This window comes from Corapipo altera, unplaced genomic scaffold (assembly GCF_003945725.1).
Source record: "Corapipo altera isolate COAL_440 unplaced genomic scaffold, ASM394572v1 54, whole genome shotgun sequence".
Taxonomy (NCBI): Eukaryota; Metazoa; Chordata; class Aves; order Passeriformes; family Pipridae; genus Corapipo; species Corapipo altera.
In genome coordinates, this window is record NW_020884902.1 from 4,367,125 (window position 1) to 4,394,879 (window position 27,755).

General features: G+C 41.9%; 1 long non-coding RNA gene across 1 annotated transcript in view; it reads left to right on the forward strand.

Annotated features, from left to right (window-relative positions):
* Positions 1–27,755, forward strand: part of LOC113950598 — a 105,476-nt gene that overhangs the window by 31,576 nt on the left and 46,145 nt on the right. The gene's annotated exons all lie outside the window — the stretch shown is intronic.

The following is a 27,755-nucleotide window of genomic DNA, read 5'->3' on the forward strand; positions in this document are numbered from 1 at the left end:
TAGCCCGGCTCTGCCTCGTGGGCAGCTGGCCGGTGACCAGGACACGGCAGTTCGGGAGGCTGGACGGGGCACCCTGCAGCCTTACAGTGACAGTGGGACCTCTGGCTGTCCCTTGTGCTCCTCTCCCCTCGCACTGTAAGAGCCAGAGGCTGCCGTGGGAGCCCAGATGCTGCCGGGCTTTCCCAGGACCTGATCCTGATGGAGTCGGGCAGCGGGACTCATGGTGGCTCCCCTGGCATTGCCTCCTGTGCCCCGGGGTGCTCCTCCCCACACTCGTGGGAAGGGAAACTGCTTTTATTTTTCTACCCCCGGGCCGCGGGCAGGTTTTGTTCCGAGCGGAACGACGCTCTGAGAGGGCAAGGAGCTTCCCCCGGCTGCCCCTGCCCGGGCTGGCACGAAGGGGCCCGGGGTGCCCGTGAAGGACCGGCCGCGCTGGGAGCAGAGGGGCCGCGTCCGCCGGGCCGGGACCCCGCGGCTGAGGCGGGGCCGGCGGGGCCGCGGCGGGGCGGGAGGGTGTTTGCCTTGGCCTCGGCAGCGAGCGGGCCGCTGGCCGCCGGCCAGCCGGGGATATTTCCTTTCGCCCTTGTTCGTAGAGGCATTCAGGAAAACAATTGGGAGCGATGAGGGCTTTCCCGTTCCGGCAGCGTGCGGCTCCGGCCAGCGCAGCCCGGCCTGGGGACCTGCTGCCAGGGGCTGGGGCTGGGGGAGAGGCGCTGTTGAGTGAATTGCTTTGAAATAAAAAAATCCCCCCACCCTGTCGGTGCAATGGATATAAAAACTGCTCAAGAAGCAGGCCTTAGGTTGCCCAAGATGCCAGCGATGCCGAGGAAATCATATGGAACATAAACCAATAAGGACAGAAATGCTCGAATTGCAGCCGTTTGCATCACCTGGGGCACGGCAGCAATTAAACGTGAACACAGGGAAAACTTGGCAAGCCTCTACCTCCTTGTACATGTACAATCACAGCGATTGTAAAGGAGCCAGGCAGGTGCTGGGGATGCCCCCTCACAGCTCAGGGAAGCTCTGAGACAAGGTCTGTCCTGAGTTTCCTCTTAGATCTGAGCTTGTGGTCTGAACTGGGCATAAATGTGCAAGGACGTGATGCCAGGGTAATTCCACGTGGGCCAGGACAGGCTCCAGAGGGGTTCGTCAGCCCCTGCTGATGTCACTTAGGGAGAAGTGCCCACCTTGACTGACTGCAGCCCAGAGAAGCTGGGTGACTGGGAAAGAAGCAGCTGCCAGGGCTGGTATATAATGGTAAAAGCGAGGTCAGAAACCTTGGCTGCAGCATGTCTGGTGGCCTCTTGCTGCCTCCCCACACCAGGGCTTGTTCCTGCTGTCTTGCTCTGGGGAAATAGTTGCTTGTTGGGTGAAGCCTTGCACGTGCTGATGTGACACTGTCAATATTGCAGCTCGAGTTCTTCACTTTAGGGATAAAATTTAAAGGTGTTTGTTTCCATGTTCAGAAGGCAGGAATGCTAAAACTGTAACATTGAATTGTTAAGTGGTGTCTCTCTGGCCTGTTAGGGTTGGATTGTGCACAAATGACCATTGTTACTGGAATAAGCTTTTTCTTTTCAACTAATGATTACCTGACATCTTACTACAGGAATTTGTATTGGAAGAACTATAGCCTTTAGGGCAGGTGCAGTGATTATACGGGAGTGCATCCATTTTTCCAGTGTAGTTGACAAGGCCTTTGGCATACTGCAGCCTAAATAAATTTTTATTTTTATTTTAATGACATTTGAAAAGCACTTGAATTATTTTGAAACGGGTTTCTTTCAAAATATATTCTAAATGTCTGGGTTTTTTCCCCTTTTTATATACAGCTCAAATTCAGCTGTTCTTTTTAACATGAATAGTTTGTGCAAGACCTTTGGGCTGTTCCCAGTGTCTGCAAAATAGGTATTGGTTGATTTTTTTTCTTTAATGCTAGGAATTGATTTATACTGTTTTGTGTTTCAAGACTATTCTGGTAGGGGAGGGGCTTGAAAATCAACCTGGAAAAGTCATCAACAAATGGTCTCAAGAGCACAAGCTGCAATTTTCAGGTGCACTTTTTTTCTTCCACATCAGAGGGAAGTCACAGATATACGTTACCTCAGCCTAAAAAATTGCACATTTCTTGTTGCTGTTTGGACTGGAGAGGGATGCACTGCTTGTTTGTCTTTAGGGCTGAACAGTTGTATCTCACATCTAGCAATACCAACAGGGAGTTTTAAAAAGTAGTGTACCCTGAGTGTCGCACCTTTTCAAGCTTGAAGAAACACTAGGAACTGTGTTTCAGTTCCAGTGAGTTTGTAATGTTCCTTTATCTCTGTGAAGTCTTATGTTTTTCTAGAAATTGTGGCAGCCCATGAAATGAACTTGGGTTTGGAATTACAAACTCTGAATTCAAATTTTATCACTTCGTGGAGCTTAACAGAGCACTAGGTTTGTGATTTTATTCACAAAGCTTTGGATCATTGCAAATTGCTTCCTACTATTTGACAGCTTCCTTTTTAGAAATTTCAACACTCCAGCTATCTGCCTTCAGCAATGTATGATTCTAATCACTGATATGATTTCATAATCCTCCTTTAATTCAGCAAACATTCCAGATTATCAATGTGCAATTTGTATTTTGGGAGAGCACAGTGCTGCAAAATTTTCCTGTTGTCAGGCTTTTGGGTTTTGTAGCTGAAAGGTGCATATTGTTAACCAGGGGTAATTTCTTAGATGTAGTTTATAAATACGTGTAACTATTTTGGGTTGTAGAGATGACATTCCCTTCAATGAATGTAAGACATAAAGCTGCAGAGTTTAAAGCCAAATTCAGCAGGAAGAAAGAAAATTACTTCCATATATCTTCTGTATGTCATTAAATGGAAAATGAGATAATTCTTCCATACATCTGAAAACCAAATAAAAAGGTCTATTCTCCTCTCAGTTTCTATGGATAAATCCAGCTAATTTTTGTGGCAGTTATGCACATTGATGGGAGAAAAGATGCCTCAAGTAGGATGATACGGTATACATATATTACTAAATGGAATACTCATTTTACTTAGGATAATCCGTCTTTGTTCCAGATATATGTAGGCATTCTTCTTAAAGCAAGTGTTTTAGTTGTCAGGATGACTTGATACATTTGTTCTTTGATGTCAAATTCAGTTGCATCATTGTGGAATGGTTGCTACAGAAACCCCAGCCCAGTTTTTAAATGTATTGAGTTCTCTTCTTATTACTTAGAAAAGCTGGATTTGATTTCTTTCCTGTAAAAAAGTTCAGAATAAAAGGGGTGAAACCTCTAAAACTGTAGCAGTAAGCGTGGAAAAAGTACCCAGATAGTGAGATCAGAGACAATAAGGAAAAAAGCAATTTAGAGTCCAACAAAGTATATCTCTTGATAAAATGCTCCCTGTTGTAATTGAAACCAGAGCTAAATTAGATCAATACCAAAATATTAAAGTGTGCCAAACCTGTTTTCTGTAGGCTTTGCTATAATTGGATTCTGATGCAAGAGATAGCTTAAGTAGGCAAAGTCTGTTGACTCAAGACCATGATTATTCATAGAAAAAGGAGCTTCCTGCAAAGGTATACAGTGCATTTATCCGGTGTTTCTTGAAGAATTAATACATTTCTATCCTTCCCTTCCATGCTGATGCATTTGAAGTCTGTATCTTGCCTACAGTAAATCTCTGTCTTGCTTAACAAGAAACTATTTCACTGTATAAGCGAGGCATATTGACAACAGATTTAACCCAGACAACTCAGCTTTATTCAATCCGAAGAATGCTGGCCTGGTTTCAGGTTTCTGGGATACAGGCACAAATGGACATGCCCCAAGTAGAATCCATTTGTTTTCCCATGAATGCACCTAGTAGGAGGTCAAATAAAAATAAATATTTTGGCTCTTCAGAGCAAGATAGATTTCTGGAGTATTTGTGATTCAGAGTGGAAATGCGATTACAACAAGCAGAGGTAGCATCTGAAATATGTTCTATTGAGAGTGAAAAAAAGCATTGTTTTCTCTCTCTGTCTGTGTTTTAAGCTGTGGTTATTCCTTGTCTTCACTAATCAGATTTATGAGAATAACTACATACATCTTAATGCTGCTCTCCTCTTTGTAGAAGCTCAGGAGTTAAGGAAAAATAGCCATTTTCGTAGTATTTTAGGATTTTTTTAAAATGTAGGTATAACTTATGCAAAGAAGTAGTTTATTGACTTCCCCTGTGATAGTAAGAATAAATCAATTTAGATCCAGCATACGAGGGGCCCCAGATTCTCTGTGGAGTTCCACCAAACAATGGAATAAATTGTGCAAGGGCAATTTGTCCCTAATGTTTTTGGCTATTTGATTTTGTTGAGGTTTTACCCGTATTATTTAGGTATTCACTGTAATTTATACTGCCATGTAAAAAAACCTTGCATATTTGCCTGCAGGGGAGTGAGTGCTCACTGAAACAGTCCTTTGAACATAATAAAAAAGAAATCCCCAGGTAATAAAAAAAATCCCTGGCTTTTATGAATAATGCATTTGTGGAACAGGGGGGAGAGGAAGTGCTTTTTAGATTTATTCCCCCCTCTGCCCCCCACTCAACCTGTTGGCAGAAATAAGCTCAAGGTTGGGAGTGGGTTCCCACGTTGTGAGTGTGCTCTGAGGCGCTTTTTTCAGGGTCCTGGTTTAAATGCTGCAACACAACCAGACACTAAACACTGGTAATTCTGATTTATTTGTTTGTTTGTTTTTAAAGTCTGTGGGTGTCTTCCCCTGTGTATTGACCATCTGGTTGTGGGTTAGGCTGTTTGGGATATGCCTGGCATGCTGAAAAGCAACACAAAATTGCAAAGTGATTGGAGGCCCATTGAGGATGGTTTGTTTGGGGTCCTCAGTGAGCTTTGACAGAGAGCAGGTGTTGTGATGATAAATTCAGAATGGGGTTGAGGATTTTTCTCTTCAGCTGGTAAATGTGTGGGAAATGCTGGAGGCGCGCTGTAAAAATAAATGATTCTTATGCAGGAGATACTGAAATGGAAACGCTTTTGTGTCACGATCTTAATGGGAAAGCTGTTGGGGGATTTTAATGGATTTCACCCCATAGCAGTGGTTTGGGTTCAGCGCAGGAAGATCCAAACTCAGAGCTAAATTATGGCTGTTGAGCCTAAGTGAGACTTAACAATGGAGTTTCAGCAGCGTTCCCATGAACAAGTGTCCCAGTCATGAACAATGCCACGATACCTGTCACCGTATCTTTGTTCTTTGGAAAAAAGCTGACAGTTTCCAATCTGAGGACACTGGAGGAAGTTCCATAATGTGTGTGAGGGGAGTACATCAGGCAGCAGAGAATCAGTTCTCTTAGGGTTCTGTTTCTGAGAGTTTCAGCGGATGTGGCGCTCTTACAGCCAGTTAAACTTTGAATAATCCTTTTAGGAATAAAATATATTTTCTGTGACTATGATTGTGCCAAATCATTTTAAGTTGCCAAAAAGCTGCTTTGGAAGGGCTTGAGGAAACCACAGCTGGGAATTGTGTCACAGATATAAAATGAGATTTATTTACTCTTCTACATCCAACACTGAAATAATAAGGAAGTCAGGAACAGATGAAAGAAACACTTGCTTTTTACAGATTTTTTTAAAATTTAGTTTACTTTTTATAGAGTTTCTGTAGCAAATCTGCATTTTCAACAGGGACTTAACGCTCTTCTCGCTGAGGTCACTGGCCAAATGAATACTAGGAATGAGTCTAGTGATGCATTTTATGTGTTGGGGGTAGGGAGTAGAGTGCATGTGCTTCAAGCCTCAGCAGTATCTTGAGGATTTCAAAGCACCATGTTCAGTTTGCAGAGTCTGTTTCCAAGCCCATATTCGCTGATGCTCTTCTCTGCACGTTTACTTTGCCTGTGGACCCTACTTGTCTTGTTGCTTGACATCAGAATTCAAGTGGTACCCGAGGACTGACCCATACTTCCACAAATAATGCATTTTATCTCTATGATTTTTAAATGCTTTAAAATTCTTCTGTATTTCGTGGGTTGCAAGGATCCTTGCTTGCGCTAAGAATGGTTGGGGACTGCTTCTATTTCAGCCTTCTTTCTTGGACAGTATGTGGGAACTGTAGCCACACAGAAAACTTGCAGGCTTTGCTTGGACATACATACCAGATATAGACCCACTCCTGCAGATCTGTCTCCATGAATCCTCATTTTTTTCAGGGTAAATAAAAAAGAAAGAGAACTGCTGATAATAATTCTTCCAAAGTCTTTACTTTTTGGTGTTACTTGTATTTGCATAAGTGACCAAATTACAGAGTGAAGAGTGTATAGTATGCTCTCTTTTGCTTTTCCTTATCTAATTTACTGAGAGATACATTAGTAAAAATCTGTATTCTATCCTGGTGCAGGCAGGAACTTTCATGTATCAGAGATGATAAGTACTGTTGTCATAATGTCAGTGTATAAGAACACAATACAGCTGAGTACATGTATGTGTGTGTACATCCCATCTCATTGTAGTCATGCTTCTAAAAGTATTAGACTAATAAATTTTGTGTTCTGTTGGTATGAATTATTTATTAAAATGCTCTTGCTTTGCATCAAGTGAAGCATATTAGAATGCAATGAATTTTTTTCCACAAATGAATGCCCATTAAAAAATAGCTCTTAATTTATTTTTGAGTAACTGCTTTAAGCATTGGACAGGTATCTACTTTGTAAGCAGCAACTGGTAGGGGAGTAAAAAATGAGGCAGAGCAGAGACAAGCAGAAACTGCTAATTGTTACAGGTTCCATTCCACTGGCAAAGGAGTACAGAGAGCAGTTTTCTACTGGAATGTAGATAGCATTACCATAGATAGGATGGTAATGAAAATGGGATATGAGAAAAGGTATTTTAAACAATGAAGACATTTTTAAGGACTCCTTAGGAAGCAGTGGATTTCTTGCAGTATGCTGCATACATCATGGAGTCCTTGGTAGGATCAAGGCTTTAGGATTATATAGTTTCAAACACTGAGATTGGGGTTTGAAGAACACCCTTCTTACCAAAAAGGCTTGTTTGTATTCTACAGATATTAGAAAATGCCTTAAATTGGCAAATTTGAGAGAAAGGAGCCAACACTAGGCAGGGGAAGATTAGCATGATTGAAATGAAATGATCTAGTTCACTGTGTATCTTTACAACCCATTCAGTTGTTTATGGTAGGATTTGTGTGAGCAAATGTAAAATCCCTGAGGCAATCCATGCTGTAGCTGCTGTGTAAGATGCACTTGCCACCATTTCAGTTAAGTTCCATCTGCTTCTGCTTGGGGTGATTTTGTCCTGTTTTATGGCCAGCTATTCCAACAGTTCTGAATGAGCTTATTGGGATGTAGGTGGTGTTATCAAGACTTGTATTGAACATTTTTAAGAAAAAAATATTTCATTGACAGGAGAGCACTGTTTCTACATTACCGTGCTGCAGACCCATGTGTTTTAAAGGCTCAACCGTCCAGTCCATATTCCTGGAATGAATATGTGTTTATTCCAGTTCAGCTGATCCTCTCGCATGGAAAAGGTGTGTATGTAGCCTCACCATTAAAAAAGCAAATTCATCCGTGGTTTTAGCTCAGATTGCTATACAGCATCTTTAGGCACTTAAGGATTTGGGACTCTCACTGAGTATTTCCACTGAGTGTAGCTGGTTCAACTTTTCCTTGGGTTTTGCATAACTGTAAACCTGAGTGAAGCTGAGTACTTCAGTATTATTGGGAGGTGGATTAGGCAGTTTCTATCAAAGTTGGTTTTTCAACCATATACTGGTTCTTAGAATATTTGTTTGTTTCTTTAAGCACCTGGTCCTCATGAACAGTTTGGGATTTCTCTTTCTTGCCTTGGCTTTGGAGAACAGAATGCTAGAATAATAGAGTCTAAAGTATGATGATGCTCTTCTGGGAAAAAGGGCCAGTGTTTCCTAAGAAGTTTTACTACAAGGCCAGGTTTTGTTGTTTGCAATCCCTGCCTTATTCCCACTGAAAATGTTAAGAGATGCCTCATATTTTCTTTGAGAGATGTGAAGGTTAAAGAAGACTTGAACTATTTTATTGCTACTTTGGCAATCTCAGCAGGCCCCATTTAGTACCTTGCTGTTTAGCACATGCTTGCAGTAGAGATGCTTAGGTCTTTATTAAACCACATAATAGATTTTCTAGTTGCAATTTGTAAATTGATTCATGACTTTACTAGATGCCAAAGAGACAAATCCTCCAAACTGAGGCTTTAGATGTAAAATGCTAACAAATTTCTTACTGGACATAATACGTCTTCTGACAGAGTACTCCATGTTCCTATTCCTTGTGGTACTGAGTTAAAAGATCTTAGATAAATAACTTGTCTGCTCTTCTCATATTTTAAATTAACTCCTTGTTAGTACAATTAGCAGCAGCTCCTCCTGTGGTTTTGGAGCCTTTTCTTGCTACCAGGTATCACTGGCTTCTGTATGACTTAAAACTCCCTTGGGAAATGCTTGTTTCTGTGATGCTGTTTTGTCTCCTTTAACTGAATAGATCTGTGAATAGTCGGGTGAATTGGCCTTTTTGTTGGGAATGGCGATAGGAATCAGTTGCTTTCACTTGCTCCTCGTTTGCTTTTCTGTTCTCTGAATCCTTCCACCAACTGCAATTACAGTATGTTAGTCTTTTATACTGGAATATCTCCAGAAAAATAATAGCCTTCTAGTTCTGTAGTACTCACTGTTGGTGTCCTAGAAAGTGTTGGAAGAGCCTCTGAGACTCAGATACTGAAGTAGGTTTGTACAGCTTCTGTGAATAAATTCAGAGGCAAAGCTGACTTTCTTGTGCAGTGCTATTGATATCTATGCAAGGGACTATGTAAAAAGAATCTCTTTCATGCATACAAAAAGTGTGAAAAATAAAAACAAAATACACTGTATCCAAGAGTAAATACTTGTCAGTTTTTAGTCTTTTAGAATAAAACAAATTTTGTTGCTAGGAAAACCTACCAAAAACTTTGAAACTACTAACTTTCACTCTTTATTTGATGTATCTGTGGTAGAAATCAATGTTACTTGGCAATTTTTAGAATAAAACATTTGCATCTACACTAGCAATTTGATGTGATGCTTCAGCTGAGTATGTCTTAAATGGTGAACTAATAAAGTGGTTTTAAATGGAAATTGAAATTATGTCTTTAAATAAAATTATAGTGATTATCTCTAATACTTTAGTCAGCTAAATAAATAATTGCTTAGGAAAATACCTACAGGATGGAAGAATTTTCTAAGCGGTTTCAGAAATACCTGTGTGCCTTGCAACACTTTCAGAAAGGGCTTGCATTCTTTCTTATCACATAGAAGATTCAGCCTTACTCAGAGGACCAGAACAGGTCAGTGTCCCAGAAGATAACATTGTCTAGGAATGACCAGCAGTCCTCCTGGTAATATGAAGAGAGACTGTCTTGGAGGTTGAAAAAACTGGCAGAAGAATTGCCATTTCTAAGCTCTGGAAGCTTGATTTTTGTAGAGTTACTTGCAAAGGAAATTTTGTCATTTAAAAATGAAGAAATCCTGATTTGACATTTGGTAAATCAACCGTACAACCGTATTTATGTAAACACAGAAACTGTGGAATGCTCTGATGTATTGTTATTTTGTGAGGGTAAGAGATCATTACTAGCAGTTTTCAGGGGTTTTCCTCTATGGCCATAGAGTCTGTTTGCTTGAAGGGTAGGAAAGCACACAGAAAACACAGCAAATCTCTTCAAAAAACATCTAATCAAACTTGTTGTTAAGGACCTTTTCCAACCTAAATGGTTCTATGATTCTGTGATTCATTGCAAAACCAGAAGCTGCACACTGCTCTTCCTGTGGCCCTTCTGTGCCGTTATCTGCTATCCTCAGTTTGCAGTAGCAGTTCCTGCCAAGGTCCGTGTTGCTGTGAAATCTGTGTGGAGTAGCAGCTCTCAATGGTCCAAGGGTACTTTCCACCCCCTTGCTGACATGTAGCTGGTGTGACACTGCGATGAGGGAGGCAGCAAAACAGTGCAGGATCACGAAGGGTGGGATGCGTCAGTTCTGAAACTGCAGCTTACAGCACATTTTCTTTGAGGGAATGTGCCAGAAGTGTGGAGGCCTTTGTCCTGGGGGTGATGCTGTTCCCCACCTCTGTACCACTGACAGCAGGAGCTTTTCTCACTGTTCTCAGGCTGCAGCAATATCGTGCCTTTTCACTGGAAGCTGTGCTGAAGTGTTGGTGATTTTTTTTGGTGTTCTTTGCAAAACTTAAGTGACTTGAATAATTTTAACTGAAGGAGAATCCTGGTTATAAATGGCCACCATGACCTGAGGAGGCCTCTTGAATGAGAGGACCATTAGGGCAGAACAACAGGTAGCAAAGTCTGTATCTCTTAAGTGTCCTAAAACTGATCTGCCTCTTTGGCTTTCAGGGAAAGTGAGTCTGAAAGCTTGTCTGTGATGTGACAGCCCAGTGAGGGGTTAGGCAGTGTCCCACGTGAACAGAACTGTGCCCAGATTAACATAGGACTGTTTTAGATAGAAAAGTTGTGGATGGAGAAAGTTTTTCTTCATATGATAGAAAAAGTTAAAGAGTACATAATCTGAAAGGGGAATTCCTCTGTCTAGTGGACAGAGGGACAGGAAAACCCAGAGTTTGGGTACTCTGGAATACAACAGGAGCAGTGCTATGTCTCAGGGAGGAGGGATATTTCTCTATGGAGGAACAGGGAGAGACAGAAGCAGGGGGGTGCTGATGAAGGTGCAGGTTGGTAAGCAAGGGATTCTTAAAGTATCCAGGTTGGGAGGGCTTAGGAAAGGCATACAAATGAACAGAGAAGGAAATCACAATATAATGAGAAAGAGGTGTATGCACAACTGTTTGTGTTGACTACAACTTCAGCATAGATTTTCAATGATTCAGCTTTATTTCTTCGAATTAAAAACTGTTTGGGGCCTGGTTGCTGGCCTGTTCTGCAATTTTTTCTTGCAGGCAAAGGAGAAATTACACATGTGACTGCAGCATGCTATGGAAATATTTGAGCTTTCTAAATTCTAGATAACCCAAGTCTTGGAAGTAATCTTTCCACAAGAATTTGAAGATCAACCCAGTTAAATTTATTTAGCAGGCAGGTTGTTAGTGTTTTACAGCCTTTGTGTAGGGCATCACGCTGCTGTGATCAATCTACTAAACTGTGTGGCTTTGATTTAACTATGTGGCAGTCACAGCTTTGCAGAAGTGTCTTGAATGGAATATCTTGTCTAGAGCCAGCTTCTACATGAGGGCATGATGACCTACTTTGGCAGGGGGACTGAAGAAGTCAAGGAGCAGAGGAGTCAGATTTCCAAAAATACCTATGGAGCTGAACAGATTTGAAGGAATCTTCTTGGCCAACATTGATATATTGTGGCAACCCTGTGTCCAAAGGAGGGACATCCTCATTCTGGGTTTTGGTACACTGTCTAGCTTCAAGAGCTTTGTGTTTTGTTGAGCCTTAAGCATCAGTTTAAGTAAATCATGGTGATTTGTTGCTTAATATTCAGTCATGACTGTTCAAGGCTACCAGCTGTTGTTTATAGAATAACTATGGTGGGGGTGCTGGTTGAACTGTGCTGTGCTTGGGCAGCAGGATGAGAAGATGGAATACTCCCTTCCCCTCCCACCCCTTAGAAGGCTCAAGTATAGAAAGAATCCTTGGGAAAGTCTGCAGTGGCAGTAGGGAATTAGGAACCTGGAGAAAATGAAGTCATGCCAGGGAATATTTCTGCCCCCATCATCCAAGGTTCCCTCACACACAGGCTGCAGGTCAGAACCCTGGGCAACCCTGCTCCTGCCCCCACCTCTGCCAGGGCTTTGCTGGGCATGCTGTGGAGGAGGCCTTGGTCCCAGGTAAGGGTTGGATGCCCTGTGCTGTCTGGCAGAGGGCGTTGTGTGTGTGTGTATGTAGTTAGAGAGTGGGGATGGAAGGGGCTTGTCTTCTTGGTACTCCTTCTCCTATGTCTGCATGAGTGTAAAGTCTGTTAATTCTTATACCTGTCAAAACTCTGCAGGGATAAGATCAGCTGATCACAGTTGCAAACACGTGGAATTTATAATAAGTAGTGAGCCTGTTTAACCAAGTGGGAAACAACTGGCTCATAAGAGTGAACAGTACACCAATTATAGGAGAGCTGGAAAATCCTGGTCATGGAAAACCTGCATAACTCCAAATAAATAGCAAGGCTGGTGAATTCGTGTGCTACTTCAGAACCTAGGTTCTACAGAAAATTTGGAGATGAGGTTTTCAACTTCTGCATCTAATTAACCTATCTGATCTTCTAGCTTACTCTCCTCCCATTGTGCAGCTGTTAATGTGGCTCCCAGCTCCCAAAAGAGTGCACAAAGGGCACCTCTTTTTTGTGCACTCAGCTTTCCAGACACATACTTTACAACCTGAACACCTGTGTGTACTGGAGTGCTGGCTTCTCCCTCCTGCAAGCACAGATGTCATGCTCAGAAAGTGCACTTGCTGACTTTGTGCTGGAGAATAGCATGGAACCAAATGAAGGCAGCTTTTGGGAAGCTTGATGTAAGAGTATCCCCCCGCAGCTCTGACATGCCTTGGAAAGTGGATGGAGTTGTACAGTTTATTGCTGAGGGCCCATTGTGCCCAACTTGATGAAATCATTGGCAGTTTTTTGCTGAACTTACCAGACTGGATGTCTCTCTTGCTCCTATCCCTTGTTTTGGTCTCTGTCTAACTGAGGGGAGATAGCCAAGGTCCTGTGTGTAATGTAATGTGAGTGCCTCTTACAGCGACTCTCTTTGCCAACATTGTGTCTCGTCACCGCCCATCAGAATTCTGTGAAACAGATAACAGAAAACTGCTCCCAAACTTCCAGAACATGTGGAAGTACAAAGAAAGGCCTTGCTCTTCAGAGGGTGTCTCTTATCTTCACGTTAGAAATAGGAGGTGTTTATTTTTCAGACCTCTGCTTTTCTGGCAAAGTTGGGTAAAATTGGCCAATGACTTCAGAAGTTACTGGAGGAGAGGGAATTTATAATCAGACACAGACAAGCTGGCTTTATGTGACTGTGTGAGCCTCATTTCTTTAGGAAACCATGGTAAAATATGTGGATAAAGTTGCAGTAATATTAAGGTTAGAGTTCATGCTGGCCTGTATTTCTCTCTCAATTTTTCTAGCATGACGGTGTTAGTCAGCCTGGAGCTTTTGGAAACTTTTTATTCCATATGCTGAATTTTTTCGAACCTAGCTTCTCTGTCTTCCCTCATTTTTCCTTGCTGAGGTGGGAAAAAAGTGAACACTTTAAAAACAGAGGACCTGGTGTGAAAATGTTGCTGGCTAGATTTTTTTTTTTTTTTTTGTAAAAAACTTAATGTCGGCAGAACTTTCTGATTCGTTCTGGTCCTAAACCAGCATTAAAGCCTTCTGGCTAAATAGATTCCCTTGTAGCTTACCAGGAGTCCCGATCACCTTGATGATATTACTTAGAATAGGATGTTCTACATCTGGGAGCAGGGCTGTGTCCTGTTAAGCATGGTCAGGGAGAGTGTCAACTGTGTTCTTTCTATCTTATTTTTTCATTTGAACCCCATCTGTTGAACTATAAGGTGACTATAATAACTATAAAGACCTAAGCCTAAGAGAAAGAGGTGGAAGTGTTTTAAGGGGGAGAAAAAAACCTTGCCTGACATCTGTGGATTTTGTTTGCAAGGCTGGAAAAGGTAGAACTGCCTACGTAGGAATTAATTCACAGCTTTTTGCTTGTCACAGCATATCAGATAGGTACAGAAGGGGCAAATAGAGAGGTACCTGTTTAGCCATGATTTCCTCATCAGGTTCGGTGTATGTGGGAAAAGGCAATCCCTTTGTATGAAGTGTAACCTTTAGCAGCCTTTGGCCTCCTATATTGAATAACGGGATGATAGCAAATGTGGCAGGAGACATTCAGGCTTATTTGCTCCTACAAATGAAACAGCCTTAGGAAGGAGAAAAAAAAACCTTAACAGAATTAGCTAAAACAAACGTGTCAGACAAAATTGTGCTTTGAATGCATTATAAGCGCTTACTCTCTTGCAGTGAGAAAAGACAGTCAGGTGTTGATAGCATGTAGGAGGCAAGGGCTGTTATTAGTGAGTGGGAAGAAACACATTGAGTGTGGTGTAGGAGTAGGGCAGATGGGAATGAATCTAGAGGCTCTTTTGGAATCACTGATTGTGAATCATCTTACTCTGAAAGCCTCCAGTGAACAACACTGTCATCCCCCAAGGTCCCACAGTCGTGCCTTGCTGAGCATGGCATTGGGAGGATGTTGAGTCAGCTCTGTGTGCAGTAGTAGTATGAGATGTTCAGTAAGGAGTTTAAGTAACTACTTCAGCCAAGTAGGTTGTGAGTACAATACACAGGTGGGATGCATATCCATTCATTCAAGCCATCTCTGGAATGAAAAACTGGTAGTATTGTTATGAGGTGGTTCAGAGTGTCTGTACAGAGCCATTAATGGAAAAATTTCCACGCTCCTTTGTGAATGCAAAGTCTTTGTTGCCAAGATTCTGGCTGTGCAGGATACGTGGTGGGAACCATAAAAGCACGTCCAAATGGCCTAAGATGTGCCTGAAAATGTGTAACGAGAGAACTCTTCCTTGGACTTGACACACATGCTGTGCGCTCTGACTGGAGACATATGGTGATGGCTTTGTAAATCTGGTCCTGGCCCGGCAGACCATGGTGTTGCCTACACCGTGTTTTGAGAGGCACTCCAAGCTGTCTGTCCAGGCTCCCAACAGCCACAAAATGAAGGAAGCAACAACAGATGGACTCAATCCAGCAGGTTTGGTACTGGAGGTGTAGGCACCCCCCCAGTTACACAAACGTGAGTGTACCATAGTCTGGGAATGAGAGCCCTCTGAAAAGTGGCAGAGCTGCTAAACAAAAGCTTGTGTCTCTGACCATTTGGTGACAATTTGATGTCTCAGCAGCTTGGAAAAAGCAGGAGCAGTAGGACTTGCCCAGGAATCCCTGACCTCCAGGGCTGTGCTGGTTGTTTGTACACTGAAGGCATCTGGTGGTTTATCACTGAGGCACAGGGCCCTGTGGTGAGGACCTCTTGGATTGCTGCTCTGGCACTATCTTTTACCAATGTCTTTAACCTGTCACCCAAAGTAGAAGAAGAAAACTTATTTAGACACATGTCTGTAGAGCAAGTTTATGACTTTCACCAATTATACTGTGCTGTGTATGCTCAACTGTGTATTAAAACATGCCTTGCAATCTGGAGAAAACAGTAAAAGCTGTGAGGACAGGCTTCCTTTATCTTTTCCTGGGTTCTTCAGGAAGAGCACTAACAGTCACTGGGTTAATGCCAGATTTCTGCTACTACATTAGGGCTGCACTGGGCCAGCTGGAGTCTCCCTTTGGTTATTAAAGGTAGGCACATTCTTGGAGAATAGAAAATACCAGCAGAATCAGATTGATAGAGAGCTTAACACAATGAAGCTTGTTCTCTGGTCTTGTCACAAATCCATTAACTTATTCACTAATGGATCCTAATTCTGAACTTTTTTGATCATGCTTGAAAAGAAAAGAATATATAATTTTACCAAACTGTTGCTTGCAACATGCACCTTCTGGTTTGTTGCATTTATTTGTTGCTGATAGTTCTTGGAGCTGTATTTTTACTTCTGCTACTTTTTGTCTGCTGATCTAGTTTACCCCCAAAGGACAAGAAAAGATCTATTTTACAAATTTACACTTGAACTTCGTAGCACAAAGTAGTGGTTCTGCTCTCAGGTGTTGGGAATGGTGACGAAAAGTATTTGCCACAACACTTGTGAAATTTAAATGAAAATTAGTCTCTAATTAAATTATTATTATATTAGTATGTATACATATTATTATATGTAGTATTACATTTATTGGATATTCTTACAGAGGCTTATTATGGTGAGATTGTGTGGTATTTCCTGACCTTTGTCATTAATTTTGCCTTGGATACACACATATATGTAATGTTTATCTATATACATCGATGGGGAGCTAGCTAGCTAAATATTTATATATTTATAGTTTGTTTCTGGGCAACTGTTGTCCTGTCTGAATAGTCATGGGGGAAAAAGAAGAAAAAGAAAGATAACAGGAAAATATATTTTAATTTCTGAACTATCATGTGGCTGGAAAGTGGGGACAGGAGAGAGGAGGCAGAAAGGAAGGAAGAAAGGAATCAGTGAATAGTCATAACAGAGAGGTGAAAATACGCATCTTAAAAAAACCAATAAAAGCTGTAGATTCCTTCTGTGTTTTTATGAAGCCTTGAAACAATTTAAAATATGAAAAACTTAGGCTAATTGAAAACATTATATTGATTGGCCCCAGTTTTCTTTCTTTCTTTGTTCTCAATCCAGCCTCTCTCATTATAGCTTCTTAAAATAAATAAATAAAAACTCTTTCTATAAATATCTGAAAGAGTCATTCTTATATAATAGCCCTTTTTTGCAGCAAAATTTATCATTATAACAATACTGTAGTAGTTTTGCTGGCAGAATCACAGCCAATCAAAGCTATTACAATAATGGAACATTTCATGGTTTTGAAAATTGAATGTGTAACCATGGCACTGAAATGTCTCTTAAATCATATTTGGAGATGTATTTTTCACCAAATGATTTGCACATTATCTCATTCCATCTGAATTTTATTTTCATCAATATTACACCATTGATTTTTTTCCTTTTTTTGTTTCTGCAGCAATTTTGCAATAGAACTTCCCATCTGCTTTCACTTTTTGCAAGTTTGATCCTATTTGTTCAAGAAGCAGATCTAAACCTTATTTTATCATGAGGCATAATGTAACAGCTGACTAATGGTCAAGCTGTAAATTATGCTGTAAATAACAGCATGCTCAGTTGCAGGAGTGAGTAATACTGTTCTCAAAATTAGTGGTTATACTTGTTTCAAAACATAAGAAAGTGGCTGATGTAGTCGTTGTTCCAAGACCTGGAACCAGCTCAGAACACATGAATCCTCAGGAATTTTACCTGTTGGCGAGTCATGGGAGCCAGGCATTTTTGAGTCAGAAAGGTAGAAATCTGCAGGTATTTGTTCTCTGTACACATGCTGGGTCTTTCCTGAGGTGTTTGCATATACCTGGGAGCTGGTTTTGGAAAGGAACTAACATGGAATCTCATCTTTGCTATGAACTGTATCTGTCTTCTGTTTACAGGAACTTTATAAGGTTTGTTAGTAGAACTCTCTGGACAATTGGAAGAAAAGATAAAATAGAAACTGAAAAACACAGAGAAAATTAAAATATGGCATTAAAACAGCAGTGGGTCCAGACAGACTCAAGGTAGTTCCTGCTGGAAGGTGGTTGCAGACACTAGACAGGGTTGGTGTGAGTTTGTTTTGTGATAATGATCCGGGTGCGTCAGAAGAGCAGTAGGGTTGAGTAATTTGGGTGTAGGTCCACCAGAATGAAGCTCTCTGGGCTGGTACATCCACAGACTGCTCTATGAGGTCACGTAGACTCACTGTTAGGGGGTCACTGTTAGCCTGGGATTTCCTCACCTTTGGTATAGGGATTTCAGTGCTATTCCAGGGCACTGTCCTAGTGGTGGGGTTGTTGGCTGCTCTTGGAGAGTGATTTCTCTGATCAGAAATGCCACCTTGTACCCAAGAAAATGTTCCAGACAAAGTCAGTGTGTATATTCCTGCCAAAAGCTTTGGTTTCAACTAATTGACATTTTCTTTTGAAAAACAACTTAGAAAATGACCAATTAGCTCTGGTTTCACACCCTCTGATCTGTCATCTTTGACCTGTTTAATGAAATCAGGGTTCCAGTAGTTCTTGCTGCTGGGCTTTTAAAAATCTTTTAAGCTGCCTTCTGCTTTCCTCTAGATTTCTCTCTTACTCGACTCATCTGCAGTTATTTCCCTCTCCTTAGGGAGAACCCTGATCCTGTTTCAGTCTTTTTCACAAAGGCTGCCTGCTGGTTTGCTGGCTTTTCTCTCTGCTCTTTTTCACCAGAAGTGCCCATAACTAAAGTGAAATGGGAAAAGAATCGTTCCAACCTATTTGCAAACTCAAAACAGGATTATATTCCAGAATACCAGGCTGATATTCAGGAAAGGTTGAGATCACAATTTCTTATAAGATCTGGATATGATTCCAGAATCCTGAACCCTCTGTCTGCTTGGTGCTTGCAGTACTGTCAGCAAACCAGTACCCACAAGTAATTCTAGCAAGGAAGCCATTCATTATTCTGACTCATCAGAAGCTAAGATTTTGCATATTATGATTCCCACTTTTTTTTTTTTTTTGGGGCTAAATTATTCTGGTTTTAAAATTAATAAAAAATTAGTGTCTTTTACCCTGGTTGTCACAGCATCCTATTTCCCCAAGTAACCAGATTCTTGTATTCTAGACTTTGGGTGTTTGGAACTGCTAAAGGTAATTTCTTTATATGGTATTTTATGTTGAAAAGGAATAACAACACCTGATGGGTAAGGCAAATACGGAGGTAGCCGTGGATGTGCTGTGCTTCAGTGAACAAAAGTATTTGCAAATCTACTTGCTGTGATATATTAGATTGCAAGAACACTTTACACATATCTTTTTCAATGTGCCCATAAGTTACACAGGGTAAAAAAACTCCTCTAACTAAAACTGGCGAGTGTTCAGAAACCACAACTATTCAGTGTATTGCCTGACCATTTTTAAAATGTATTTTGCACTTTTGGTAGATGTTGTAATACATTCAGCACAGTGTGAAGTCTTGGCATAGATGCTGGATTCTAAATTAAGATGAGCTCTGCCTTTTAAAAAAGAAATGTTTGCCTGTGAAATACCTTTGCTATTAAGGGTCTTTGGGAAGGGGGGACAGGAAATGGTGATGATGCCACCAACACCAAGAAAACTGATTTATTTTGAATTTTGGCAAATAATCGCAGCAATGGACAAAGCCCTTCTCAGTGAACACTGGGTGGGCAGAATTTTATCCTTTTCATATGTTAGTCTCCTTCCCCAAATACCTCTTAACAGTTAAATGTGCTTTTGTATTGTGCATGTGAAGGTGGTGTGTGATTTGGTAAAGTGGGCAGCGGTCTGCCCCACAACATGCTGTGCTTCTGAAGTTGGTTCCTCCTCTGCAAACTGCACATTTCGTGGAGACTGGGCTGCCCACTGGCTGGGGGAATTCTTTGGAATTGCTGATGGGTTGGCTGACTCTGCCAGAACCCTTTCAGTGAGCACAGACCCAGATAAGGGTGCAGAGCAGCCAGGGCTGTGGCTGACAGCAGTGGGATTTGCTCACCTTATGTGTGTCCATGCAAAACCTGTAGTGAGCTCCATATAGGTGTGGCAGTGTGAAAACATTATTTGAGTGCAGTTGAAGAGGGCTGAGCAATTTGCTGTACATATGGGAATTCTTTCCAACTTGTGTCAAGCTGGAGATCTGTTGCTGCCTCTCAGGTTCTTGAGTTATGTGTTTTGTCTTTTAAGTTTAGTTGTCCCTTGAAGGAGCCTATGGAACATCCCCATCCTCTCTAGAGAAATGAGTAGGCAAAGTAGGAGCTTTATACAAGCCCTGGTGTGGTTGCCCTCCACACTCTGCCAGTGCTGCAGCTCAGGAGGAACAGGTGGGAATTTTATAGCTGTGATATGAGGAACTGGTTCTTGCTGCTGCACACTGCAGTGACTGTTGCAGTATTTTTTCACACAAGGAAAAGTGTACATTAGCCCTGCTCTACTTTAGATGTAAAATACAGTGTTCCTAGAGTATTCCTGTGAGAAAGAGAGAGAATCTGGAGCATGGCTGTAGCCTCTTCTGCAGCAGAGAGACAAGCTGCACCTAGTAGCTTTGGCCTCAGCACTTTACTGTGCTGAGAATAATGTGGTTAGTGAAATCAGTGCTAAAATGAGGGCAGAGTTACAGGGTGTCTTTATTCTCTGACAGTCAGCAGTGACTCTGAGATTCTCTTTTTGGCTTAAAGTAGTATCTCCATTATGTGCTGTCAAAACAAAACAAAAGGAGAAAAAACAATCATTGGCATAAAATATTTCAGCCCTTTCTAGCTTTTTCTTTATTTTTCTTCATAGTTTGGTTTCTTCTTAAGTCAGGTTGTGGCTCATTGGTGTAAGAAAGCTTTCTCATGCTGGGAGCTGATCACATTTGAACTTTGACCATGCTGCTTCTGGTGGTCCTAAAGGGCCTCAGAAGTCCCCAGACTCCCTGCAGCACGCAGAGGGTCTGGCTGGCTATGTGTGGGGAGCAGGTGTATGCCCTTAAAGTGGCAGTGATGTAGCTCTAGTGACTGCTGTTCCTGCCTTCTCTGGGCTGTGCCATGTTTTGTGCATTCCTGCCAAGAATGGTCCTTGTTTCTGTGCTTCAGAGTGGTCTCCTCATTAATATGGTTTGACCGTGCTACCTATGTTGTCCCCTTCCATGTATGTTCCCCCACATGTGCTCTATCATGATTATGAGTGCAGGGCTCACTCTGGGAGCCAGCAAACTTTACAGTGCCCCTCTGACACTGCAGTCAGGTTGTGGTGGGGAGGTGGGTGTTGCAGCCAAGCAACACATCCAGCCAAGCCGAGTCCCTCTTTCTCCTGTCAGCCCTGCAGTGTGCTGCTGCTTCTGCAGCTGCGTCGTGGATCAGAATAAAGCTAAATTGGTTTGTTTATTAGGGCTCCAGGGAGATGTTTTGCAGTCCTGGAAGCTTGTCTCATGTGTTTCTCTTGCAAGCACCATCCCTCTCTCACAGGGTATGCCTCTGAAGTCCTTCCAGCTGCTGGCTGCACCTTCTGAAGTGTCCTGCTGGGAACCTGCAGCCCCATCCCTGGGTAGCATGGCAGGCAGCAGCCACTGCTGCTTCGGGAGCTCTGGTGTATTGTCCTCCTTTGGCAGCCCCCTCTGGCTCTGCTGTGGCTCTGTGTCTGTGCTTGGAGGCAGGACTGGCTCTGGAGATTTAGCCGGATAATGGCTGCCTGCAGGATGGAAAGATGTCAGTGCTTCAAAGGGGATGAATTGTGGCCCTTGAACAAGTTAAGTGTTGCAGTGAGAGTGGAGGTGCCCTGAGCCTGGCCATACAAGAGGGAATGTTTGCTCCTGCCACCATTCCTGTCCATGGGTCAGTGGGAGCCAACACAAGCCTCGTGACCTGGCTGGGAGCACTCCAGGGCTGCCAGTGCTCCACACACTCCCCTGGGTGCTGTGCTGAGCCTGGCCCCTGCCCAGGTGTGTTAGGGAGGGGAAGAGGGCTCCATCTGGCCTCTTCTTTGTCTTGTGCACCCCTGGGAAAGGAAAGCATGATTTAGCTCCGAAGCATTAAACAAAAAACCATGAAAGACTATCCCTCCAGAATTGTCTAACCCTTTATGGCTTCATATAAGCATGCCTGAGGATTGATGAGGAAAGGATGTTGCTCCTGTTGGTAATTATAAGTTTGCTCCATTCAGTGTTTTTTTATTCTGGTTGTTCCATTTCAGCATTTAGCCTTTGTCTTAGGTGTGTGCAAATGCTTTCTGCTGTGTCAGGAGCTGTACTTAGCTATTCATGTGCTCAAACCCCTGGTAAGACACTTATCCTTTCAGGCAGATCAAAGACATATGTTTGGTCGTTTGGGATAAATAAGCAGGAAGAAAGGAATCTCTTAAGAGTGATGACATGGTATAACTGCTAAGTAACAAATACATTTATGTACATATATGTGCATGTCCCTCTAATAATTACTGTTACCCATGACACAGAAATGCATTACAATTGAAATCTTTTAGTTAATTACAATGGCTGTCAGTCAACCTGTCTTACCAATGACATTTTTTCTATTTCAGTGATCAACTCCCTTCTATTCAAGAGACAAGCTTCTGCCAACAGAGAGAGAATATACGAGTTTTAGTTTAAGAGGCAGCATTTAGACCTGGGTGATGAAAATAAAATGCAGAATTCTTCCCTCTCCACACAAAACTAAAGGCAAAAGAGCTGACTGATGATTACTCGTATTAATTTAAAACTGTTTCAGTCACAATATAAGCATATGATGTCGTCAGTATTGAATAGGAAATGTGGTGAGATGCAGGTGCTCTGTTTATTTGTAGATTGCAATGTGTGGATAGATAAATAAGTTCCAGTTTAGGATCAGACATTTTTGTATACTAGAGTGTTTAGAATTCAGACAAAGAAATGGCATTCAAACAGCAGTGGGTCTGCAGAAACAGGAGTGTGATATATGGAGCAGATAACATTCAGCAGTGCAGAGACACGTTTGCTCTGTGCAGTGTGGGGCTGTGCAGAGCTGCAGAGGAGCTAGTCTGGATCAAAGCAGGATAATGCAGAGCTAGCCTGAGCTCATTAGCCTGGGCGGGATGCCATGCTAATATATCTATACTACTCCCAGGACCTGAGCTAATGGCCCAGCATGGTGCTATGCTGGGTACTCACACCAGCTGGTGCAGGGATTTCCGCATTGTATAGTGTAGACATGCCATAAGGCACCAGCTCTGTAAGCAAAGAAAAATGAATTAAGGGAAAGATATAGTCCAAGACTTTAAAAACCAGGGATGTTTAAATTTGGGTTCCCAAATCCTCATTTATATACTTCATGAGGAGCCCAGTGTAAATGTTACAGAAGTCAAGGACAGTCTTTGCGTTGCCTGCCACAGGCTTTGGATCAAACTCAAGAACTCAGAAGTCCAAAGTACCTAGTAATTCCTACTGATGTGATTTTTCAACACCATTTAATCGTATCTCTGGAAAACAGGCTTGTTGATCTAGTCAGTCAACTGCTGTGCTGCCTTTTGAATTTATCAGGAATGAAAAGTGACTCCCAAGCTTCTACCTTTGTTCAGGGAATGTTTATATGCAATGTAAAAATAATACTCTGTTGTCCCTCCCTCAAAAACAAGGAACGAGTGGTACATGAACAACAAGTAGCTGGGCTAGCTGATATTATTTAATAATGATCTAACTGCCCATCTCTGGCTTAAGCTTATTGTTTTTTTCTTTACAGAAAAGGAAAAAAAAAGTGAGGGATCGTGTTTAAGTAATTTTTATTGATATTTTCACTAACCTTATTATCTGCACCAGCTTATTCTTACTAAGACTGTAACTTAGTAAAACAAAAAAACAAAACAGAAAAGACAGTTTATAATATAATTGTGGCCCAGATGGACTTGGGAAGTACTGGAAATTGCAAAACTGAACCTGCTGTCATATCCAGTAGAGCCTTAGATTGCTCAGTGAAGAAGAGTGTAGGCACAGCAGACTCAGTGCACTGTTAATTCCCAACACAGGAGCTGATATCATAGGATACATAGGAAATGCAGAATCTTCCAGTGGGAGTTCTGTCCCAGAACTACAAGGTCTGGCCTATGTCAGAAAATGCCATACAAACACTAGAACTCCAGTAAAAGAGGATATTTTCCTACATTACATATAAGTAACTGTCCTACAGTAAATCTAATTTAGGATTGTTGTGTATGTGGTAACACCTCAGTACTGGTCTTCTCTCTCATCAAAGTCATTGATACTGCAGTGATAAAAACCCCACTAAAATTAAGGCTGGTGTATTCCTGATTTCCATTCCTCTCCCTCCAGCAGTAGTATACTTGACTTTAGTACTTGCTTTTTGATTCCTCGGATGCTTTTCTGTTCCTTGGAAATTATGACATATGTGTGTGCTTTGAACTAAGTAAAAACATGTAGTACTATAATATCCAGTAGCATCTTAAATGCTGTAAAAAAGTACTGATGTAAAATTGACAGATGTATTTTCCAATAGCATTTCTATGATTTTGGAAACATTGGAAGGTAAATTTCTCTTAGAAAAGTCAGTTCTGTAACACAGTTCACAGGATCTGTGGAAATAGTACCTGCTGCAGAATGTCATGAGGTCCTGAGGTCAAATCCCTCTTGGGAAATGGTAAAAAATGGCAGCTCAGCTGTGATGTTCTAAAAATACTTGTCTGATGAAGCTGTTACCTACCCAACAAAGATTAGAGTCTTCTGTGGCACAGATGGGAGCATGCAACTGTTTGATTTAACATGTGATTAAGTATGTGCCAGTACCCAGAAATCTGTAGTCTTAAAATGCAGCTCATGCAGCACCAACAAAATTGTATTTGCAGTCTAAACAGAGAGCTATAAACTGTTGTTGTAATAGTGGTAAATGTTGGTGCTCTAATGTGCCCCAAAGATTGTCAGGATGTGTGCTAGGGGACTGTAAAAAGGATTAGAGAATATGGAAAGATGTTTTTGTCGAAATAGAATACACAATAAATATTAATCTTCCATGTGATTCTAAACTACATTCCTGGTGTAATCTTGATGATGGCTCTCTAGTGCTTTGGAGCTCACCAGAAGTACTTATTGAGTATAATATTTTTTACAAGTCCCTGGCTGCTTGGACAATTTCTCTGTATTCCTCCCAGGCTCCTGTCCTTGCTTCCACCCTCTGTAGGCTTCCCTTTTGTGTTTGTTTGTCCGGGAGCAACCTGTTCATCCACACAGACCTGGTGTTTTTGCCCAACTTCCTCTCTGTTGGGACGCAGCTCTCCTGAGCTTGGAGGTGATGATCCTTGGGTATTAGCCATCTTCTTGGCTTCTCTTCTCTCTATGGTTTTATTCCATGGTACTCTTGCCAAGCAGATCCCTGAGGAGGCCAAATCTCCTCTCCTGAGATCCAGTTGTTGTGTTTGTGTGCCCTCTTCAGTTCCAGGGATCTTGAACTCCACCATGAGATGGGCACTGCAGCCCAGACTGCCCTTGAGCTTCACACTCCCCAGCAGCCCCTCCTTGGTGAGAACAAGGTCCAGCACAGCACCGCTCCTCGTTGGCTCCTCTGCCACTTGGAGAAGGAAGTTATCATCAGTACATTCCAGGAGTCTGCTTTTGGTCATTCTGCTTTTCACCCTAAAATAAGATTTGTTGGCACCAAGTAATTTTGGCAAACCTTTTTTCAAAACATTTTTGGAGGATTTTGAGAGAAGTCTGCGGTCTGTTGTGCTTTCTGACTTTAGAAGTTTGTTTTCAATTTTTTTATTTCAACTCTTCAATTTAATTTCATTTCCTTAATGCTTTATTTCATTTCCCATTTGAAGGAATTTGTGGTGGGACTTGTGGAGGAATGTGACTACCGCCCCAATTTTCTTTCATAGATTTGAAAATCATTTAGCCTTGTTTCTCATGGGACAGCAAAGCTTTGGAATTGTGTGATTAAAAGCAGCTTCTCTTTTCCACTGAGCATGCCTGGTAGAAGGTGTGTTGAGGGCAGAGCAAAGCCGTTGGCTTATTTCGAAAAAGCAGTTTAAGGGATGAATTCACAACTTTTCCAGTTTCAGCAGAGAGTCTTGTAGTGTCCTTTTCCTCAAATGTCCCTTTTGTTTATGCTGACTGATGACTCTCTGCTTTCTGCCAGCAAGAACGGATTCTAGAGTTCACCATGTGCCCAGGCAGTCCACCATCTCTGAAGCTGTTTTGTAACACAAAATGACATCTTGTAAAACCATAGTTATCCCAGCAAAGCAAATGAGGTATTGCTGCTGCTGCCCCTTTGAGAGGCACCACTGCCTTATTGCTCCCAGAGTCTGAGGAGTTTTGCCCAGCTGGCTGAGATGGCCATGCTGTGCCAAGGCTGAATGAGTGGTTGTGTGGTTCAAATGTGTCAGGCAGAGCTGAGTCCCATTAGCCAGTGCTGCTGCTGTGGGCGGGCTATTTAGGGGCAGATGTCCTGTAGATGCACATGAGTTTTTACAAGTCGCCTGTGATGGCCTCCTTTCATCTGAAAGGACTGTCTGCCCTACGATCTTCGTGTGTGTGACAACAGACCTAGCAGCAGAGACCTGTGGGCTTGGCTATCGAAGCGCAGGAAGAGGAGAATCTGTTGCTGGGAGAGGGGAAATGGCCTCTTTTTGCCTCACGCTTCTACCTCTTAGCTTGACTAAGAGGTACGTAAACAGTTGCTTCTTTTGCTCTTTAGTAGCTTTGTTTAATATTAAAAGCTTTGTTTTCTGCTAACAGAAGGTGTCCTTTGGAAAGGACACATGCCTCCTTCTCTTTTGTTTGATTCTAAACAAGATGGAGAAGAAAGAGAGTTTGCTCTGTGTTTTGCTGACTCGGTGTGTTCACCTTCACAGAATTAGTGTCACTGCTGTTTCTCCTTGTGAGAAATTTGCTGAGGTTTGGGAGAAGGTAAGCAGGGGAAGGGTGAGAACAGGGGATGCAAATATTTATCCTCCTTTTAATCATGGTTTTTCATTTAAAAAATACTAAGCAGCAAGTGGTTTGGCATTTTCTTTATTTTCCTTATTGGCACATGAGTCTCAACAGTCAGGGAACAATCCTGTGAGAAGATCTCTCCTGTGTATCTGCGATGAGCTATACTGTATGGCACACTCCACAGAGCAACAGAACTTAGAGATAATGGGTTTTGTTTGCTGTTTAGGTAACCAATTTAGAAATACAGAAAAAGACTGAGTCATTTTGAGTTTCAGAATGATTGATTTCAGAATGGCTTTAGAAGTGTAATAAGAGTGGTAAAGAAGGGATCCTCTGGATGGCCTGTCTCAAAAGCAGCAGTAAAGAAATGAGATGCAGAAGAAAACAAAACAAAGCTGCTGGTGATGTGAGGGGTGCCAGCAAGTAGCCTGTGGCAGATGTGTGTGGGATTTTCACAGAGTGAGACCAGTCTTCCCCTAAGGTTGCCCAGAGGTGTCTTTCCCTAAGCATCAGAGAATTTTTGAACTGGATCTTTCCTATGCTAGCAGGACATCATGTAAGCCATGATCAAGCCTTTGTGATTCCTGTTGTGCTCTTAGCTGGTGCAGTTCCTTGTCCTTCTGGCTGTGGGAAGGCAACCAAAAGAATAAGCTTAATGAACAACACTGTAACAATGTGAAAACACACTACTTAAAAAATTAATATTTCATTTTTGTTCAAAAAGACAAGCAATTCCTTAAATAACATAAAACTCCAGACAAATCTTTGTCTTTTTATTCCTCTTTGTTGTAGAACTGTGGAAGACTCTAACTCTCAAGAGAAGACACATTTCAAACCTGATCAGGAGCCTTGATGCAACCCCCTTGGGTCTGCCTCCTTTGGGCTATGGAGCAGGTGCTCCAGTGGCACTCTGGGGCTGCTGCTGCCCCTTCCTGAGCCCCAGCACCTACAGGTCTGCCCTCCCTCTCTTTAGCAATGGGCTCTATTAGATAAGGTGAGATGGGCCAGAAAAGGGGGGCATTAAGAAACCAGCTTGACACCGATATCAGTCAGTGCAGTGGGGGGTCCTGGCACTGAAAAAAAGACAGTTTTCAGGGTCATATCACCAGAAAGAGCGCTCACAATTTGGAGATGATGGCACTGGTTCATGTCGTTCTGATGCCATTGGGAACTATTACTTTAGGGGAAGCTGGCAACTATATTTTGTTTCCTATTCATTCTGCTGGATCATATCTATCCAACCTCAGCTGTATTTGTGTAAATATGTGTATATGTATTTGCATACATTTGAATATCTTTTTCCCATGTGCTATTCTTAGATGTCTGAATGAATTGAAGAAAAAGAACTAATACAGAATTAACAAGGAGTTTTAAGATTGTTTTCTCTGTGTGTATTTAAACCATGGAGAAATAATTGCTTAGCTGAAAGTATCCCATCCTAAGGTGTAGAGGGATTATTGTAGTCTACAGTTGTGTCTCTGCTGGTATAGCAATATAGATGAGGCAAGACATGTGATGAGGAGCGTTAAAAGAAATTATAGTGTAAATAG